Source organism: Lissotriton vulgaris, chromosome 2_1, assembly GCF_964263255.1.
Source record: "Lissotriton vulgaris chromosome 2_1, aLisVul1.2, whole genome shotgun sequence".
Lineage (NCBI taxonomy): Eukaryota > Metazoa > Chordata > Amphibia > Caudata > Salamandridae > Lissotriton > Lissotriton vulgaris.
In genome coordinates, this window is record NC_141687.1 from 121693813 (window position 1) to 121711255 (window position 17443).

The 17443-nt window shown below is 47.3% G+C and overlaps 1 protein-coding gene across 1 annotated transcript in view; it reads right to left on the reverse strand.

Annotated features, from left to right (window-relative positions):
- Positions 1-14803, reverse strand: part of LOC147729675 (GPI-N-acetylgalactosamine transferase PGAP4-like) — a 50657-nt gene extending 35854 nt beyond the window's left edge. Inside the window, exon 1 of the mRNA XM_086954561.1 lies at positions 14465-14803. The gene's annotated coding sequence lies outside the window, so the exon portion shown is untranslated. The remainder of the gene's footprint in view (positions 1-14464) is intronic.
- Positions 14804-17443: the final 2640 nt, after the last annotated feature.

Genomic DNA, 17443 nt, shown 5'->3' on the forward strand with positions numbered 1-17443 from the left:
ATCTATTTCCTCCACCCTCTTTCTCCCTTTTTTAGGTTTCAAAAGCACAACGCTTGTGCTGTGTTTGTGAAATCTATTGTTAATATATATTTTAAAAGGGGCGTACATCCCGTCCCCTTGCTTTTCATTGGTTCCTGTGCTTGTCACTTACTTTTCCTCCATTTCTATTAGCTGTAGCATGCTATTCCCTGTTTTTCCTTGTGTATTTGCTCTTATCAGTTTTCTGAGGCCCAATAACTGTTTCCATCCGCTTTTGTAGCTGAACTTTTTTTATATCTATATATATCTATATATCTATATAAATATAGATATATAGATATATAGATATATATAGATATATATGCATTTCCAACAACACTTAACGTGGCCCTCTCTTATACAAACTGCATTACCTAGTCAGTTTCATGTTGACCCCTTTATTGTTATCATTATCTTTATCGTGCTCGAACACCCTGACATTAATATGGACGCCTCTTAGGATACTGCCTTGCTTTAATGAGTCATACGTCATGCGCAAGACACCATGCTCTCACCACATTATTGTTTTGTTGCACTTCTACTTCAACATCAGAAAGTTACATTCATTTGCCTGTATTAATATAGATTGCAATGTAATATAAGGGCTGATTGACCAACACTTTGACGCTATATATGCTTTATGGATTTGTCTCCACATATTACTCATCTTAGAATGAATCTCACTGCTAGGTTACATGACCTACTCTTGACCCGACTTCGTTCTTTGAGCTTATTGCAGGTTAGGGGTCAATCTTTGGAGTAATATATATACATTCTCCCTAACTGACACTTCGAGATGGCCAAATTTCTATTATTTACGTTACTTGCGTTTATCACAGGAGCCCTCTCTGTCTCTTTCGATGAATGAATACTGAGTAAAATAACTCCCTATGCAACGCTCGTTTCTTTTTCCGGCTCGCCGTGTAAATGTGCTGACACTTTGTTTACAGGAATTCCCATTGTTCTCCTGTTTTTTACTTTATGTAATTTAGCTACATTGCGGGCTAACTTTATTTATTTAATGGTGCACCTTCCCTGTTGCAGAGTGTTTTCCCAGTATCACTGACCGTGACTTTTCAGCGGCAGGGTTCCCGCCACACTCAGTTTGTGTTCACTCCTTCTTCGTGCTATCCTTTGCATTAATTGCTCCCTCCCGCTGGCTGCTGTTTCTTTAATTGCAAAAGATTAGCATTATTAATTTCTCTCTCTCTCCTCCTTACATCCACACCTTTTTTTAAAAAAGTTTTTTTATATAGCATGAACTAGATCCGAAGAAATCAGGTACCAGAGCACTTTACATAGCACCAGTTTCGTTACACAAGGACACATTCATTTTTTTTGTTAGGCACAGAGAGATTAAGTGATTAGCCCAGAATCACAGGATGTTGAGCGACGTTGAGACTCGACCGCGGTTTCCCAGCTTCGACGTCGACCGCGCTAGCCGTAAGGCTACATTCTCTCCCTTGATGAACTGACCCCCCCACTCAAACACCATTTCCTGTTGGGCAGGGATATACAGCAGACCCCTTTTTCATGCGTGGTCGACCCGCTGCAATACACACTCCGTTGTATCTCTAACCGGGGGTGCCGTCTCACAGCCCCAAACCTTAAGCAATTTTAGAAAACAAATAGCTAGCTCCACCCTGCTCTTCACGTCAGACTAGCATGTTGCACTGAGGCGGGAACGGCCTCGCTCTGCACTCAGTACAACCAGTGCTTCCAACACACATTTATTTTGTTTCCTGCCCACACTCCATGTGTTTCCCTCCTCCAGCTAGTTTCCTTACTGTGGTTTGCTCTCTCCCACCGCATTCAGTTAGTGTTAACCCTAACCCCTTCTTTGTGTTATCCTTTGTATCAATTACTCCCTTCCTCCTCCCGCCGGACACCGTTTGTTTACTTGCAAAAGATTATCAGTAAAGAAAAAAAACACGCATGGCTGAAAGTAAAGAAAATAAGTGTGATATGCGGCAGCACTGGCTCCATCACAGCTCTTTATTTTCTTTACTTTAAGCCACGTTGCACAGCAGCCCGTGCTTCTGTGCAACATGTCTAAAAAACATTGCCATTAACAAAGCCAATAGATCTCGCATAGGCGAAGCGTAATGGCTTTGCCAATGCTTGCCTGCTTTCATCTTTCTTTTTCTGGGTCAAAGTTTGATGATAAAAAATAAGTCCTAGTCCTCAACAATGAGTGGCAGTAACTGCTACCTTTGCACATTTAGAACCGTTCCTCCATAACGAACTCAGTTCACTACTTCTCTACACCCGTCAAGTCAACCAGATCCCTAAGATCTGAGTGGACGATCTTCTGCCATAACCATCAATTGAGAACATAAATAACACATCCACTACCAACAGAATAGCAGGAATGCAGAGCTAACTACAAATAAAAGCATTCCACAAAATTATAAAATGCACATCGATCTCTAACTTTCCCTCATTCACCACACTGCCAAGCGCGGTAGTCATCTTTGTGTGTGACATAAAAAACACTTTTCATAGAGGTTCAAAGAAAAGTGAAACTCTCTTTCAACCCTACATGGTAAATCTTGCTATTTTCTTTTTTTGTAGTTTTACAGTGCAAACTGTAACCCACGGGCATTTAGAGTGCTTTACAGGAGCATTCTGACCTTGGTACCTTTCAATGTACAGAGATGACCACCAACCTTGCGGTCAACAATAAATCTGACAGACAGTAGTCCATCAGAGCAATGGCCTCTGCCACCCTGACAAATGGAGTACTATCCGCCAAACGTTAAATAAGGTTGTAAGTAATTTGCCCGAAATCACAGGATGTTGAGCAGAGGCTAGGACTCAAACCTGGTTCCAAATTTCTACGTAGTTAATACATGCCAACATTTTAGAGCTGGAAAGCGGAATATTTTTAAAATAAAATCGGGGTAATTTATTTTTTCCATTCACTTATATTGAAGCAGAGGCAATTTAAGGCAGGTGCTGCTGAAATAAAACCATTTTAGTTAAAACAAATCAGAATTTTCCTGCCTGATTAAGATCTGCTGGCATGTATGAGGGTTGCACCTACCAATTTTCTTTTTTTTATTGGCCCGGCCTGTATTTTTAAGTTCATGCTGGCATAAATATGAAATATCTGAAATAGAAGCTTAAAAGAACAATCACATAAAGAAATTAGTAAGAGTATTATTTGTTTCTGAGATTTATATTGCGCGAACTTGACCCGAAGGTATCAGAGCGCTTTTACTTGAGTACCAGTTGCGTTACAACAAGTACACCTTCATTTTGTTAGGGAGATTGATGAGGCTCTAACGCGGTTTCCCAGATTTGCATTTCACTGCCCTAGCCGTATGGCCACATCCTCTCCCATAATGTTGCCTTACTGCTGAAGTGGTTGATGTCGTAGCTGGGGAACCGGGTTCGAGTCTCGGCAACAACGCTTAACATCCTGAGATTCTGGGCAAATCGCAATCTCCCTGTGTCTAACAAAAAGAAAGACGGGGCCGCATCGGCCCCCTGCATCTATGGCGGGGCACCGCCCCCCCCTCAGTGTCGTTGATCTTCATGCGCCGCCGCGTCACAATGACGCTGTAGGCGCGCCTCCCCCCTGATTGGCGTGGGGCAACCCGTTGACCCGGAAGTGATTGATTCACTTCCGGGTCACGGGGGGAGCTAGGGGTCAGACCAGTTAGAACTGGTCTGGCCACCTTAGCGGGTTAAAAGGCAGAGGAGCGTGGGAAGCGGTCTCTTGTTCCCGCGCTCCTCAAGCCTGCACCTTGCCCCCCTCAGCCTTCTAGGAGGCTGTCATCTTTTTCCTTTCTTTTGCTGCAGGATCACGTTGCGGTAGTTATCGTCGGCCAGGGGAGCACAGACCGAGACCGGATCTCTTCTTCCTTGGTCCGGTCCAGAGTACGTGGCAGTTTTGTGAGCAAGAGCGGAGAACAAGCGGCAGGACACGTGAAGTGCATTGCGGGAGACCGGGAGCAGTGGTAGGCTTGGCGGTGGGCTGAGGACGCTTGCCGACTAGAAGCGGTGCTTTAAACCTCCAGCGCCAGTCCAGGTAAAAGGCGGGCGGTGCAGGGAGTGTCCTTGCTGGAGCTCAGCTGGCAGATTGATAGGGCGCGTAACCCCACGCATAGCATTCCAAGTGCAGGGAGCGGTCGGCACCATTTAGCTAGCGAAGCAGGGTCGGCCTGGGCAAGAACTCGATGGGAGACCAAAAGTTAGGGATCTGAAATAATTGAAAGGGCACGCTCGAAAACGGTCAAAGCTTGCAGGAGGGGTAAAAGGGGGGGGCTACACTCGTAGCAAAGCTGATTTTGTCCAGAAAAGGACGGCAAACAGGGTTTTTTTTGCTCAGGGCTGCAGGCAGGTTGGTTTGGAAGCTTTAACATTGAAGCGTTTCAAAAGGTATTTTATTTAAAAAGAAACCCGAACATCCTGGTCTCTCTGGTGATACTGGTTTTAACTGTTGTTCAGGCAAAAGGCTGTGTGTAGGGAGATTGGTTGGATCGTGGATTAGATGAAAGCATGAAGTCTCGGTGACATAACAGGAGTCAAGTACAATTGAATTATATTGGGATTGCACAGGTTTCTGCTGTTATTACTGCACATGTGAAGGGCTTTTGATACCAACTCCCAGGTGTACATGTACGTGGTGCCTAGTTGCCCAGAATGTAGACTAACATATTTTCTCTTCACAGACCACGGTAAAAGAGGGGCATCTGTTTGCTGCAACATCAGAGTAAGCAGTGGACAAAGCTACCAGAGGACACAGGCAGGCATGCTTTTCACTGCTTCTGGAGGGCCGCCGGCCTTGAGTACGCTCGTCCAACACCCAGGCTAGCTGGTGTGTAGCGGTCACAGTTGTGTGGTGCTTACGGCTAGTCTGTGTGCCTCCAACTTCATCAGGTAAAAGAGGCGCGGGGTTTGTGAGGACAGTGCTGTTGCAGGTCAGAGCATTGTATACTTGGCAGTGTATTTAAAAGGGGGATGGCTAGTCGACGTGGTGCGAAGCGGTCCCGGGTGGATCACATGCTGGAAGGGATGATGCGTAGTATGGCAACGATCAATAGGAAATGGGGAAGGGTTGACCAGCTGGGGAAAAGCATGGCAGAGCTCAAACAATGGTTAGACGAGCAGTCTGGGCCAACAGGCAGGCCTAAGCGAACGATAGTGCCCCCGAAACCCAGGGGGGAATTGGACCCACTCCCGAAGCGGGCTAGAGCACGGAGGGGGAAGTGTCACGCCCCGAAGCCCTTGGGTGATTCTTCAGGGGGGGGGGGCCCTCAGGGATCATGGTGCCACCAATGTCCCCCCCCTCCAATTCCACAGACTCCGTTAACCCCGGCATCAGCTATACCAGTACCTACACCAGGTCCAGTACTTCCTCCTGCCCCAGTAGTGATCCCGGTAGTGCCCACAAGTCCCACTCTGTCACCAGGGATTCCTGCCCCGGTCATACCGACCCTTACCTTAGTCTCACCAGCAGGGGTGGATAGTCAGGTCCCGCCTGAACTAGCGGCCAAGAGAGCAGCAGTTCTCCGGTGGCTGGGGAAAGGGGGGATGTTATCTTCTGCAGTGGGCACCAAAGGAATAGGGGAGGATCCGTTGGCTGAGGCACAGAAGATGGTGGCTAAGATTATGGCCACCATAAGTGGCGTTAGGCTAAATACTCCTAACACACCACAAGCGGCAAAACCAGAGGTCAACATCGGCAAAGAGAAGATTGTAGAGCCAGCGGGTGCTGGGGGAATTGGTAAGGAAATGCCATTACCGTTGTTGGGCACGGGTACGTTACCTTCTAGAAGGGAGCATTTAGCAAGGCATGTCTCACGAGAAGTGAAGGTAAATGTAAAATGTAAATTGATACTTGTATAGCGCACTACTCACCCGCAAGGGTCTCAAGGCGCTTGTACGAATACCGCTGTGGAACCCATCCTGGCTTTCCCTGTGAGGCGTCCACTCCTGGGCACCCCCAAGGTGGAGGCCAGGCATCCATAGCGTTGTGGGGGCCGTTGTGGAGATTAAGCAAGCTATTGCCCAGAGTGGGACTCCATGATTGGAATAGGCACCGAGGCGAGAATTATCAGGTCCGTGGAATTTTGAGCCCAAGACCCGCCGAGGCGGGGAATTGAACCCTGGTCCCGGGCCAGACCTCTGCATCAGGGTCTGCCGCTATAACCATTGAGCCACACTTCTCCAGGAATTAATTTGGTCTGGTGCATATGTCAATATGTTTTCTTTGCTGGTTGATAACAAGGAAATTGAATATGCTAGGAAGCAAAAAGATTGGATAACGCCAGGTGAATGGCAGGCGTAAATGGGAAGACTCAGGGTGGAGGAAACTAACACTAATTGGATTAAGGCCTTCTCAGTATTTATGGATAATATAGCTGAGCGTTCCCCTAACCTGCAGGCCGAAATGGCGTGTTATCAGAGCAGGGTGACAATGTTGCATGATAACTATGGGGGCACGGCTTGGAAGGATTATGATATGAATTTTAGGAAGTCTAAAGTATTTGATTTAGCAATTACCTGGGACCAGGTTGATTCAATAGCATGGTTTAATCACTTTACTGCGAGCCGACAGAGTACCTCAAGCCAGGGCTGGAACAAAGGTTATACCTCTAAGTTTTCACAGCCCTTTCGTCCGGGGGGGGGGGGGGGGGGGGGGCTCGGCCCCTGGAGCAGGGAACAGCGGGTGCGAAAAGGGGTCTGCTGGTATTTTAATAAAAGATCATGCCCCAGGCCACAGGGCACGTGTAAATTTAGACATGCATGCGCCATCTGTACCACCCTTCCCATCCTGAAACGTCATGCCGCAAAAGAGGTAACGCATCCTCTGGAGATAGAGGGAAAAAGAAACAGGACTGATGAGAATACACGGCTGATGTGGCGTTCTCCCATTGATGTACAGGCTATGACCCCTTGGCTAAACAAATACCTAGATCATGCAACTGCTAGGATGTTACAAGAAGGTTTTTTGTATGGTTTCAGGATGCCAGCAGAGGATTACAAAGGGATATCTGAGTGTAGAAACCAACTGTCACTCAGAACCAACCCGGGGGCGGCAGCGACCAAGATTAGTAAGGAATTGCGTTTGGGCAGAATAGCAAGTCCATTTGATCACATTCCTGTCAAAGATTTTGTTTGCTCACCCCTGGGTGTTGTTCCAAAGAAGGAAGAGGGCGAGTTCAGGTTGATCCATAATTTGTCAGCACCAGGAGGTGCATCACTGAATGACGCCATCAATGAAGATATCTGTAGCGTGAGGTATGCCTCCTTTGACCAGGCAGTGGATATGTTAAGAGCTCTGGGACCGGGAGCCTTGCTGGCAAAATCTGACATTGAATCTGCATTACGGCTGCTGCCAGTTCATCCTCTGGATCACCACTTGCTAGGTTTTTCATTTCAGGGGAAATTCTATATGGATATGTGTATGCCCATGGGTTGTTCTGTCTCCTGCACCTATTTTGAGAAATTCAGTTCCTTTTTGGAGTGGGTCTTTAGACGAGTGACGGGGCACCAGCGTGTCGTGCACTATCTGGATGACTTTCTTTTTCTCGGGTCGGTGGATTCTTGGGAGTGTGCATGGGCATTGCAGGAATTTTGCGTGCTCATGTGGGCTTTCGGGGTTCCGCTGGCAGCGGGAAAGACCGTGGGTACAGCAACAACAATAGAATTTTTGGGCATCGAATTAGACTCCTTGGAGGGTTGTTTTAGGTTACCAACAGACAATAACAGGAAATTTAGAGCTGCATTACAACAGTGTTTAGCCAAAGACAAAGTCACACTCCATCAACTACAACAAACAGTGGGGCAGAGGAACTTCGCATTGAGGGTCATTCACATGGCGCGACCATTTACCCGCTCAATATCGCAGACTATGACTGGCCTGTGGGAAAAACACCACCACACGCGGCTGCCGGCAGCGGTCCGCCAGGACATGCGCATTTGGATCGCATTTCTGGAGGGTTTTAATGGCAGGGTAGTGTGTGGCCTGGTCCGCCCACCGCGTCCGCTGAGTTAGGTTTATGGACTGACGCTGCGGGCAGTGTGGGATTTGGCGCCATACTTGGAAACAAGTGGGTGGCACACCAGTGGCCGGCATGGTGGGAAGAGAATGGCCTGACAGATGATATAGGTTTCCTGGAGCTGTTTCCAATCTGGGTTGCATTAACAGTTTGGCCTGAGTAGATGTGTAATCAGTCGGTAATCTTCTGGTCAGATAACATGACGGTGGTGGAATGTATCAATCCGCAGGCTACCCGGTGTAAGATGATACTTCGCCTACTAAAAGAGATAGTGCTGGTGTGCATGAAATTGAACGTACAGTTTAGGGCCAAACATGTTCCAGGGGTATTAAATAATGCAGCTGATGCACTCTCTCGCTCCAAGATGCAGATTTTCAGGGAACATCTAGCATCCGCAGAGGCGACGCCAACTCATTTCCCGGACACACTCTGGCAGATTGGTGCCCCCAGCTACAGAACCTCGTGGCAGCTAGCCTAGCACCCAGGACAAGAACAGCTTATGAAGGGGCGTTTCTGTCTTCCTGCGCCTTTTTGGGGCAGGGCTGGGAAGGGAGGTGGAATGATGCAGGGAGCTTCATCCAATACTTAGACGTGCTGCAAAGGGAGGTGCGCTCTGCGTCGACAGCAAGCAGACACGTGGCAGCGATTTCTTTCTTTGCACAGGTTAGAAGTACCAAAGACCCCACAAATAGCTTCCTAGTGAGGAAGGCGTTGAAGGGGTGGAGGCGCCTCCAGGGGACTGCTCCTGACACTAGACAACCAATAGGTTTAGAGCTGCTGGCGTCACTGTTGAATGCTCTGGATGGTATTTGCAATTCAACAGGGGAAGTGCTATTGTTTAAGGCTGCCTTTGCACTGGCCTTTTATGGGGCGTTCAATAAACAGGATAATAAACAGGATATCCTAGGTGGACTCCAATTAGGTCACGCTCGGATACTGGGCGACACACTGTTAATTACCATTAAGTGATCGAAAACTGATCAGGAAGCCCGTTGTGAGGGGCTGGTGCTGCATCGGGAAAGAGCAAACGTATGTTGCCCAGTGAGGCATGTAGAGGCCTTCATCCATCAGAGGGTAGGCGCAGTGTCGCTGTTAATGCATGCAGATGGTACCCAACTTACCAAGTTTCAATTCAAAAGGGTGTTGGCTATGACAATTGCTAGAGCTGGTTTAAACCCAAAACACTTTGGGATGCAGGATATCAGAGTGATATACAAACAATCCTCCCTGAGCACTTATTGAAGTAAATAATAAAGTACGGTAAGGTAATTTAGAGAAACTGATCATTTGACATTAGGTACAACCTAAAAAAGACAATGTTTGTAGCAGTTCGTAGATCTCAAAACAAGTATTGTGCTTCGCCAATCAATCCTCATCATCAATTTCAAAAGGCAGCCAACAAGTGTTTCGTCATGCACTAATCTGTGCCAGTTGACTTCGTCAGGGCTGCAACCCAAGAGAAACAATATACAAATCAATATAGTTTAAATATTAACACCATTGTTAAAGTCACAATTAAAATTCAGATTAAGCAAAGCTAAGAGATGGTTTAAACAAATTGAGAGTCGTCTCCGTATTGGTGTTAAGATAAAGGAACAAAAGTATACAGCAAGCCACCAAGGGTTAAGATTCACCATAGTGCACATTTCCACCAAGACGTAAGAATGACTGAATCAAAGTATATTTCACCTTTAAAATCAAATTCCCAATTTCAAAGCGTTGAATCACTCGGTAAAGAGGATCAACAATAAGATAGAGGTTTTTTAGGTCACCCCATTTTGCAAAACATAGCGCACAGGTGTGACTGGGGGGAACGGTGCTTCTTAAAAGACGGTGTCCACCTGAATGATGTGGGCAATGACTTATTTCTGCAGAACATCATGGCTTGGCTAGAGGGATTTAGAACTTAGCATGACCTTTCTGGGTAGGAGCTGGGGCGGGGGGGGGGGCAGATATTCGGGCAACTACGCTGGCCTGTGGTGGTAAGGTCATGATTGGTGAGCAGTCAATTTAAGGTCCTTAGGGGGTGGCGCTATTCATTAATTGGGTCGCCCAGGGGGAGGGACAACGGGTCTCTCCAGAACTCCAGGGGCGGTACATCCGGATGGATAGCTGGGTGCGGGGGAGGAGGGAGTCACGCTTTCTTTAGGCTGGTTGGCCACCCCGCACTTGCACCATGACGTTAGTAAACGGCGCTGAGTGCAAGGGCCCCCCTTTTTGTTAATATAATGGAGTCCAGGGAGCGTACGGGGGTAACTGGGGAGAGGGGGGGGGAACCCTCTCGGTAAACGGGTCCTCTGCGCATGCGCACTCATACGTGAGGGCGTGGCTGTTTAGATAAGGATCTGACACCGGTTAGTGACCTTACCGTAGGCCCAAATAGAATGCAGGAATTAATATTGTATGATTATAATTAAATGCTTTTAACTAAGATAGGAATACGCTATATTAGAACTATGTTAAGGTTAGCCTTTGACACCTGTCTTCATGAATTGCGAAATAAAGTAAATTAAGTTTTCTGCATTTAATAATTGTGAAAAAAATTTATTTCAATAATTTTAATTTGTTTTTATATTTGAATAAATACGGCCGGGGGGTTGTATGACCCCCCGCCTTCCAAAGAAAAGCTTCTCATGTTCCTTGTTAAATAAAGGTGTGGAAATACGGGGCAGGGGAGGGGTTGGGCGGTAGTCCCTGACCATAATGATGTAACGAAATCTGTAACGAAACTGGTGCTCTTGTAAAGCAGTCCTGCCAAGTATCACGCATCAGGTGTGACACACACGCATTTCTGTGCAGTGTTCCGCATCACCGCACTGAAATGCAATGTCACGCATTTTTCATGCTGCTCAGAAACTCGTGCAGACTTGTGTGCAGGCTCTGCTCCCCGGGCGCTGCACTGCAGTCTCACTTGCCAGCAGAGCTGGCTCAGATAGTTTAAACAGTTAATCTGTCTCTCTGGCTCATCCTCTGAGAGTCAGTGAGGTGCTACAATGTTACGACTGCCCTGGCTTTGATTCCCAGTCCAGCTGCGTGGCTGTTAATCACTGACTCACTCCGACCCTGGAGCGGGTCCTGCCCTCACTCAGCTCAGCAGAGGTTGCTACTGGCTCCTATGGCGCCGTTGGGGGGGGGATTATTAATCGGATGTGACCTCATCATGTCCGGCTGCCTGCACAGGAAGTGAGGTCTCCCTGGTTGTTACAAGCGGCGGAGGATTCGACAGAGACAGACAAGTGAGTTGAGTGGCTGCAGCCGGGGTCAAAACCGAACTAACACCACCACGCACCAAAAAAAAATATCTTATTGGTAAAATAAGCCAGACAAGCCTCTCCAAAGTAAGTATACATAAGCAATAAGTTACATGCAAATTTAACAGTGCCCCCCTCTCTCCCGCTAATAATAATAAAAAAGCTGCCTTACTCTACAGCCACTTTTGTTATTCAAGACCGCCTGCCTGTGCTCCCTGGTGGCAGAACATGAAACTGAATTCTAGTCAAGTCAGTCAATTCTAGAATTTCTATAGCTGCTGCCTCTCAGCCTGCGCATAATTTAAAATTAAATATTATTACCGGCGCCCGGCCGCGACCCTCACTGACTGTTACCGTCACTACAGTCTCCGCAATGGGCCCGCGCATCAGTCATCGTGAGCCTCCAGATGATTGCGGGAGAGTCTGGAGACCCTGTGGCTCACCGCCGAGGCCGCCGGCAGTGTGACTGTGTTGAGGCGGCCTGTGCAAATAATTGCTGCTCGCCTCAAACCAAAGTTAGTGCAGCCTAATCCAAAGTACTTATGTAACGCAACTTGTTCTTATGTACAGCGCTCTGACACCTTTGGGTAATGTTCGCGCTATATAAAATCGCATTAAATAAATAAATCAATAAAATATAAAAACCTACAAATGTGCTTTCAATGGATAGCGCTAGCGCTGCTGTGCCTACAGTGAGGGGCATACATTTTTCGCCGGCGCACTGGCAGTGTAAAGCTTTGAATTCCAAAGTGCCTGCACGACACACGACCCCCACTCGCACCCCCACAGACACTTCATGTACATATTTAGCCTAACATCCACAGACTGCAGTGCTGTACTATCTACTAAAATTCTTACACAGACAGTCAAAACAGTCAACCTTTCCGGGCAGTGCAGGATGTGCAGATCTGTACTATGTATTCTCTGCCTGCCGCCCATGTTGAAAGTAGCGGAGGTAGTAGCAGTGAGACTAAATTAGAAAGTCAAACAAAACCTTACCTTCGTTCAAAGTGTACCACTTGTGTCTGATGCCATTTCCAGCCACGTGTCTGTAGATAGTGTGGTTTTTTAGTAAACAAAATAATGCACAGACTTTATGACAAAAATGTCAGTGAGATAGTGGCACCCACGTGTTAACCTACAAATGTGCTTTTTATTGCTTAAGCGCCATCGCTGCCTGCCGCTCACATTTTATGACTCAGACTCGCCGGCATTGGACACTGTATCGAGGATGTTTATTGTAAAATGTCCTAAATACTGAGTGAAGCCCGGCCTCCCAGTGGCAATCGCCACTGTCCGATAGGAGGCCTGAACCTACTGGATGGAAGCAAATTTCATATGCCAAGCTCTCCATGTGCTGGAGGGAGGGCACTTCTCAGCCCCCCCACCTGACCTACAAAACAGAAAACACAATCTGCCCACTTGTAAGGGTGCGAGGGGCCGAGGCACACTTGCCTGGTCCTGCCAGGTTCACCGAGCTAGTAATTGGACTACACACTGCCAGCACTCGGGCTCCTCTGCCTCTGCCCAGAGACCCTCAGCCTGAAGCAGCTCACCAGCAGAAATACCCGAGGCCAGCAAGCTGTGAACTGCTATGAGGCATGATTTGCGGCGAGTTAGAACTGTTCTGTGCTCCAAGACAGTGAGAGACGGCCTCCGATAGTGCCCCTGCCTTCCATACCGTGGAAGCCTAAGTAGCATAGTAACCACAGGCAAGTATGGTTGACACCTTTTACAAATAAATACCTGCTATTTGTTCACCATGTTTTAAGAAGAGTCAAACATGATATACAATGTTATAAAATTGTGTTTATAAAGTTTATTCGTTTTTATAGATCACCTTTCTGTCTGTTTACTTTAATTAGTAGCATTGATCATTAAGTTGGCAGCTCCAGAATAGTGCAATGCGATTTCATCGTCTTGTTTTTACTGTTTAAGGTATGTACTAATGAGGAAAAAAAGAACCGCTTTAGGTGCTTTTCACAATTTTTGCAAAGGCAATAAAAAACTCTGCATGCCAATAAAAAGACAACCAGGTGTTACTCTACTGGTAAGTGGCCAGTTCAGGAGGACATACCTGTGAACTGTTTCTGTTAATAAAGGCAATAATCCAGAGAGGCTAGTCCACCTGGCCAGACACAGGTGTTTATTAATGGGAGGATTATGAATGTGCAGACTGAGACTGAGAAGAATTTGCTACAGCATTGGAGCCAGACCAGGTTGTCACTTCTTGTTATTAAGGAGTTCAGCTATTTATGAGGTGATGTGTGTCAGAAGGTGGCTTTGACACTGTTTGTGCTGGTACATTGTGGGGCTTCTCAGCACAATTTGATCAGTTCTTGCAGAGGGAGGATGAGGCACGTGTTTCTGATTAAGTTCACCCATTGGAGATCTATCCTGTTTTTGTGGTGAGTGATGCTCATATGCAGGCAGTATGGTCTCTCACGGGAAACATCCTTTACAACGCAACTTTTACTCCGCACTACCATTACGACGCAGCAATTACAACGACTTGGATTGGAGGGCGCTGTAGGATAGGGAATAGTTTAATTTTCTATCCAACACCTTCCCTACTATCCACGGGGACTGGAGTTGGAATAGAAAATTAAACTATTCCACTATCCAGCTCCCCCCAACGCAAGTCGTTGTAACGACTTGCGTTGTAATGGCATGCGGAGTAAAAGCATGCGTTGTGATGACAAACATCCGCCTCTCACATCCTGTGTGGTAAAGTCGGGCCCTCATTGCCCTTCCAGTTCTAGGGCTCTGCAGCAGTTGTAAGATCTAAGAGTTGCTCAAATGGGTGTAATTTCTGATATTTATATGTTGCTGTTGTCTTGCGAGAAAGTGTCACTCATAGTCGTTGAAATGTCACTCATAATTACCATTAAATTATGAAAATGTCACACATAGCAATCTGAAACCTTGGCAGTTATGGTAAAGCGCTCTGATACCTGGTATCGTCGAGTCTATTTCGCGCTATATAAAACTCTTTAAAAAAAATGTTGTTGGGAAAAGTAATTTGGAAGCTATTTGTCTTAGAATTATTATTATATGCGCGTCAGCACCTCACACAAGGCTAGTAACACTATACAAATGTCACGATAAACTATTTAATTGCATGCTGTATTTCTTTCAAAAAAGGAAGGAAAACTTCCATGGCTGCGCTGACGCCATACCTACCGGGGGTCTCCAGGTGGGCGGGCGGACGGACGGGGCTTTTGAGGGGAGGGGTCGGTATCTCCGAGTCCTCCACCGTCAGTTTGTCGATCCTTGCACCGTCACCGTTTTTCCGCTAACGGCCCTTCGGTTCGGGGCTGCACACCCCGCGAGAACGCGGAAACTTCGGGCGTGTCTGACTCTCCTCAACTCAGGTGCGTCACAGGGGAGCGGCCACCAGATCCGGGTCTGTGTGCAGAGGGTCTCGCTCTGAGGGGTCCCGGAAGCCGTAGTCCACGCCACAAGCAGAGCGCGCGCCTGTTTGTTGTTCTTCCTCTTTTCTGCTTGCACGTGCTCCTGGGCACCGAGGACCGACCCCCGGTGCTTGGAGGAGGAGGAGGCGCTCGGGAGAGGCTAGCGAAGGCGGGATACTATAGACCGGTTTCGGCAGTTCTGTCTCAAATGGGTAACACTAAAGCTGGCACGAGCTCTGTAGCTCGGGGCTTTGAACACATTTCCACTTGTATTTAAGGTTTTACAGCTACACACCTAGCCAACCTTTCCTATTTAAAGGCTCGATTTTTTGCACGTTTTTTAATGATAAAATTGTAGTTAAATGTACGTTTTACAAAAATTAGTTAAACGTTTACAAGCTGCTGGCTGTGATGCTGGAACAATTTTCATACTAGACGTGCTGCACTGAAGTCATAGGCTTTGTGAAAAATCAAATCAAAGTAGTATAGCAAATGTATTCAGCAAGAAAGTGTTAAGGGTGGAGTATGTGGCCGTGGTGCGTTGATGGGCCTGATTTATTGCTGGTGGCGTCCGGGCTGACACTCTCTTTTGCCCCACCCCCCATATGACCTCATCGGATGCCCCATGTCTCGCCTTAGCTACTCTCGCAAATACATGTAATTTGTTTTAAAGTGCTGGTAAAGGCTGGCTTCCCTAATCCACTCAGCTATGAACAAAAATACAGATCTGTTATTTGTAGTAGGCATATTAACTCTCCGCACTACTTTATGGCGAGTCACAAGTGCCACCACACAAAACTAATCTCACTAGCAGGAACATTAATCATAAGTTATTGTGACATTTTTATTTAAATCAAAAAAAAAGCAGTATTGACTACCACACTGGCAATTTTTATTGATAATATGCATGCAATAGCACTCAACCTTCTAGTGGTACTACTGCTCCAAAACCATAAACCAAAGTGAAAACAATATAGAACAAGCATTGGAAATGCAATATGTCTCACATTTGTTTGAGTTAGCGCTTTCGGCGTTCTAAATTGCAAGGTCTTTTACCTATGCATTATGTAGTGTAAGTATGTGGTGTGTAGTGGAATTATGTGGGTTGGATTGGAATTGTTAGTTGTGGAGCAACATGACACATAAGGAAGGAGAGAGAAAAGCAGGATGAGGCACAAATAAGGAGAGTGAGAAGAGCAGCTTCGTGATCTCCTTTCTCCTTGCCCAGCCGCTTTTCAGCCGACACTCGGCGGCGATGGGCGCCATCTTTGGTGAGGCTGGGGGAGCGCTCTAGTCGCGCCGTCCTCCCGCCCTCCTGGAATATTTAGTGAGGCTTCCCAGCGAGCTCGGTGCCTAAACTGAGCTCTCCCTAGTGAGGGTGACTGGGGCTGCGAGCTGCGTGTTACCATAACGTGGTGACAATCTTCATATTTGCTACGATCTTGATTGCACTTTGGAGCTCTTTTATATTTGTTCTGTTTTTACCTTTGGGGGCTTTTAATAGCGTTAATGGGAATTATTAGCCAGGCACACTGACACTCTCACCTATTTCGTGATCTCCTTTCTCCTTGCCAATCCGCTTTTCAGCCGACACTCAGTGGCGGTGGGCGCCATCTTTGGTGAGGCTGGGGGAGCGCTGTAGTCGCGCCGTCCTCCCGCCCTCCTGGAATATTTAGTGGGGCTTCCCAGCGAGCTCGGTGCCTAAACGGAGCTCTCCCTAGTGAGGGTGACTGGGGCTGCGAGCTGCGTGTTACCATAACGTGGTGACAATCTTCATATTTGCTACGATCTTGATTGCACTTTGGAGCTCTTTTATATTTGTTCTGTTTTTACCTTTGGGGGCTTTTAATAGCGTTAATGGGAATTATTAGCCAGGCACACTGACACTCTCACCTATTTCGTGATCTCCTTTCTCCTTGCCCAGCCGCTTTTCAGCCGACACTCAGCGGCGGTGGGCGCCATCTTTGGTGAGGCTGGGGGAGCGCTCTAGTCGCGCCGTCCTCCCACCCTCCTTTCTCCCTATATAATGTGCAGACCGGCCAGACGGCGCAGCGGGCGCGCCGGACGCGCGCCGAAGCCGCGCCTAAGCCAAGCCCGTCTGCGCCCGTCCGCGCCAGGATCGCGTCGGGCGCAGGGCACGCCGGGCAACATCTACCCACCATCAGGTACGATAGTAGGGATTTAATGGCACTTCGATCTAAGATAGGTGATCCATGTAAGGGCTGTCCCCCCATTGACCTTCTTTGGGGCTCCTTTTCATGTTTACATTGTAAATGGACGTCTCTCGGGACATCCACAGAGATGCCCAAAAGTTCTGTCCCCCCTAAGCACGACGGGAATAACTTCAAAGGAGGTCTTATCAATGCCCGCTCTCTGTGCTGCCACAGCCAAGATATACACGACTTAATTATGTGTCATGATCTTGACGCCCTTTTTATAACAGAGACATGGCTCAACGACTCTTCTAATCCTGATTTGGCTACTGCCCTTCCTCCAGACTTCATTGTCTTCAGACAGGACAGACCAATTGGGCGAGGAGGTGGGGTTGCATTCATAGTTAAAAAGTCCCTTTCGTGTCACACATTTGATTTAGGTCCTCTCAAGGGAAGCAAGAGTATTGGCTTTTCGATCAAACTTAATGCCTCTACCTCTTTCTCGGGAGGCCTAATTTACCGCCCTCCAGGCAATGCCACCCCCTTTCTGGACTCCCTAGACGAAGTTCTCGTGTCACTCATGTTACGTTACCCCC